At 31.9% G+C, this 4241-nt stretch overlaps 1 long non-coding RNA gene across 1 annotated transcript in view; it reads left to right on the top strand.

Moving 5' to 3' along the window:
- Window positions 1-3898, top strand: part of LOC114078645 — a 5225-nt gene extending 1327 nt beyond the window's left edge. Inside the window, exons 2-6 of the long non-coding RNA XR_003580335.1 lie at window positions 85-126; window positions 1279-1443; window positions 2122-2248; window positions 3288-3469; window positions 3605-3898. This is a non-coding gene — a long non-coding RNA (uncharacterized LOC114078645). The remainder of the gene's footprint in view (window positions 1-84; window positions 127-1278; window positions 1444-2121; window positions 2249-3287; window positions 3470-3604) is intronic.
- The last annotated feature ends 343 nt before the right edge of the window (window positions 3899-4241 follow it).

The following is a 4241-nucleotide window of genomic DNA, read 5'->3' as shown; positions in this document are numbered from 1 at the left end:
TAGTTGCAACAACTAATTCAATTTAAGTGACACACTTAAGGTGTTTGATAGTATGCCTAAACTAACTAAATTTTTTTTCTACAGATTTTCTACTATGTATTCATTTGTACGTGAATGATCCAAAAGGTTGGTGCTTTGTTTCTACTAGATGTCTGTTGTTTATATATATTTTATTTATTTATCCCAAGAAATGGTTTGTCCTTTGTTTGCATCTATTTCAATTGCAAGTTGTTGCTATTAGTTAAACTTTGTGTTAGCGAAAAAATTTAGATATAATGTACAGTTTTTTCAGCACTCTATTAAACTATAAATATTATTTTTATCAAGATAAAATATTTCTCCAAGTAAGAATGTCAACATATAAGGGCAATACATAGATTTTAAAAGACCAAGGACATCGGCTAGATGATAGAGTTATGTACTACTTTTACCTTTTTTTGGTTAAAGGTAAAGCATGAAGAAGAAACTTCTTAGAGGACTAAATGAAGGATGGATTGAAGTACTCCATCATATCTATTTGATCTCTCTTAACTTTGATGGTTGAATAGGTGTATAATGTGATTTCAACAATCTTCTTTCTCAAATTCGTAGTAGGATTCATGTATGTTGTCTTGAAATGGATGTTGTGAGTCGTATATTAGTACACAAAGGTGATGGTTAGCCCTTAACTCTAAAATGTTAACTCTATTTGTCTTTTCTAGACATATGGTTGCTTACATTCATTTTGTTCCTTCATGCTTCAATGACAATTAACATAGACATTTGCACTTCCTTTTGCTCCTGTATTTCTTTTATCATTAGTGTTGAACTACAACTCTTCATTTGATAAGATATTCATTTGGTTATAGAAGGTTCAAGCTCAAACTTAGTAAAATGTGTAGTACATGTTTCATGTTGAACATGGTCTTTTTTATGGTCTTACCAACAAGTGAATGAATACCTCAATTTGGGATTATAGGAAGTCAAAATGTACAGTTGATTTCTTTTCCTAATCAACCGAAATAAGTATTTGAAGGGAAACTATTGCAAGCTGTTGTTGAAACATGGCTATTGTGCCGACACTTTTAGTTTCACGACAACTTTCTCAATGGCGAAATCAGGCCTCAACTTAATATTTGACATGTTTCCATTAAAGATGTCAATCTGATCCTTATTTGAGCTATCCTGAAGATTCAACATCATTGCATATTTCTCAACAAAAGTTGTCTACATCTATGTTAAATTTTAATTATTTTGAGTTTCGATACTGTTTGAAAAATTAGAGTTTCATCTCTGCAGCTGCAGATTTGAATAAGTTTGTCCTAGGAAAGAGGCAAAAGTTATACTGAAAGAAGTTGAAGGCAAAAGCTTCTAATTTTTGTATAAAGCAGACTGCTCGGAGGGAATGGCTATATTGATTCTTTTCATCATGACCACGAGGATCACGTAGAACAACCTGTTTTGGTAAGCCTACAAATCCAGACCCAGATCATCGTTAGTTTTATTGCTTTCTGAATCATAGTAGTTTCAAGCTTAATGAGCTTGATTTTTTGATAAAGTAGAAATCCTCCTTGTTCATTTTCCATTACTGGGAGTTTCTGATCTGAGAATCTGCTATCTTTTATAATACTGGTGTGAGGATTACTTTTGTAGTTTTTCATTGATCGGTTTTTGTTACTATCTGTTATTTCTTCTACTTTGATCATAGTGTTATATTGCTGTAGATACTGTTCAACATGCCTTGTTATGCTTTCACATAAATTACTTCTTTTATCGGATTGCTTTGATTTATTTTTCCTTGAACCGACTGTCTATCAGAGAGGGACTCGAATTTGTGGGACTACATTATCTTCTTGTTGTTGTATGTTTGTTTCATGAATTGTTTTAGGATTTTCACAATACTGGTTGGTAGATATATATCTTCTCCTTATTTAGAAATGAGAGTTAAAAAGGACAAACACTATATCTTCTAATTGTACTAAAGGTAGTACAGATTGTACAGTAAATTTTGCTCTTTTTCATTGATGAACAAATATTTGTCTCATTTTGCTTGACTTTGTGTACAACTTTTGCACTATTTTCTTACAATTCTCTATAGATTTTTGCTAAGCTTGGTCTATTTTCTCAACTCTTTTTTTGTAGATCTCAACTCTTCAATGGTGAATCTATGTGTTGCTAAGTTTCTTCTCTTTGTGTAGAAACTAAATCTCTCTGCCTCAAGATTTTTGTTTGTTTAGGATGCCTTATCGATGTTTTCTCAAGATTTAAGGTAAATTTACATGTTTCTCAATTTGGCTAATATGACCTATTTTCTCTTCAAGGTCAAATCTCTGATTTTAATATTCAAAGGGCTATTTCGGGTCCTTGTACTTTTTGTACTATGCTTCAATACAAAAATACAAGAGTAGACAAATTATGGTTTGTTTCACATTAAACATGTTAGCACACAATAAAGTTTTGACGTTTCTAGCTCATATTTCGAAAAGTAAAAGGCTGAAGAACAATGTTTCTTTTCTCTGTATGTAGTACGCAACTCATAAAATATATTTAGTGAATGATTTCCTCGGAGAAAATATGTTTTTTGATGTTCTTTCAAAGATGTTTGCTCATAAAATGCTCCCTTTCTTTATTTGTGAAGAGAAAACATTTTGATACTTCTTAACAATGTCTAGCTTGCACCTACTATGATGTCAATGTAAGCGACATAATATGAGATGTGCAAAGGAGCATATGTTAGCCCCTGCAAATTACTATATACTATTAAATTAGTAATAATAGTAGGATAAATATTGTGTTTTTAGCAACATTTAGGGTTGTTCTTTGAAGGAGTACTCTTTTTCCCTTTCTCTTTTACTTTGTGTGGAAGACAATTTTATTTAAGTGTTAGACTAAAACATAGCCCATATATAGAAAGAGTAGTTACACTATTATGGGTAGTCATAACATTAAGATTCTAANAGAAAGAGTAGTTACACTATTATGGGTAGTCATAACATTAAGATTCTAAGGTTGCAAAAGTATCTTATATATATGGTACTAATTTAGGAGAAATTAATTCATCATTATTTGCTTGTACTTTTGATATAAGATACTAATTTAGGAGAAACTAATTCATCATTATTTGCTTGTAGTTTTGATAGTGCATCTTCTGGAGAAGTTGACATGATAGTAATTTAATATTTTAAATGTCATATTTCAATTCAAGATTTCAAGTTTAAAATTTGATTTTCTCGTTCATTTTATGTTTATCCAGTAGCTTAGATTTTAATTGCTTAGTTTTAACTAACCTTGAATGCTTAACATTGCAGGACCGTAACATGGGAATTTTCCTTCATTGCTTAGCTTTGATCATCAAGGGTGGTCACTTATACATCTCTAAATCTCTACCTGAGAATTTAACAAAGATATCTTACCTGCCAAGATTTTGATACAATGAGAGCTTTCATGAAGAAAGTGTGATCAATCTTGAGGCCTGCTTTGTGACCGAATTGTCAGTACTGAGCATCACATCATTTATAGTCATTCTTTGTTCTTTTACACTTGATTGGACTTTTATGTTTATCTTCTAGATCTTTACATCCTTCTCTTTCCCTTTTTTCTTTTAATTCCTTTTTGTTGGGTTTAGGTTCAGGAACATCAAGACGATAGCTGAGTGTCTTGCTGATGAACTCATCAATGCTGCCAAGGGTTCTTCAAATAGCTATGCTATTAAGAAGAAGAACGAGATTGAAAGGGTTGCCAAGGCTAATCATTAAGAGATTGATGTTGGAGCAACTTTCTCGAGAGACTTTTTGGTTATGTTATTTTTTCATTTATGTTTTCATGTAGGCATTATAGCATCTGCTACTCCTTATGGATTTAGTTTCTTGGAGGATTTATGTTTGGTATTGTTATAAATGTTAAACTTTGAAGTTCTTTTTTTCGGGTTCTCAGTAGAATTTTGTTAACTCACATGGTATGGTTTGATTTTCTTTAGATGTTTTAAGTATGAAGATACTTCAACTCTATTTGTTAGCCCATTATGCAAATAGTCTTGTTTGACCCCCACCCCCCAAAAAAAAAAAAGAAAGGTCTAACTGCTGAGAATACTTTTGAGACAACAAGGTCGAGGTCAAGTTGTACCAAGGCTTTTCTTTTCTTTACAAGAAGCTATTTCTGCCTGTAACCTGTTGAGGTTGTAGAAGCCTTTGAACCTCCAAACGCAATTCATGTTTAATGCTCTAAGGTTTTTGTGAAAACCAAACTAATCTGACTTTCCCTAT

Source organism: Solanum pennellii, chromosome 9 (assembly GCF_001406875.1).
Source record: "Solanum pennellii chromosome 9, SPENNV200".
NCBI classification, from domain to species: Eukaryota; Viridiplantae; Streptophyta; class Magnoliopsida; order Solanales; family Solanaceae; genus Solanum; species Solanum pennellii.
Note: the sequence above shows the minus strand (reverse complement) of the source record. Positions and strands in the feature narration are given on the sequence as shown.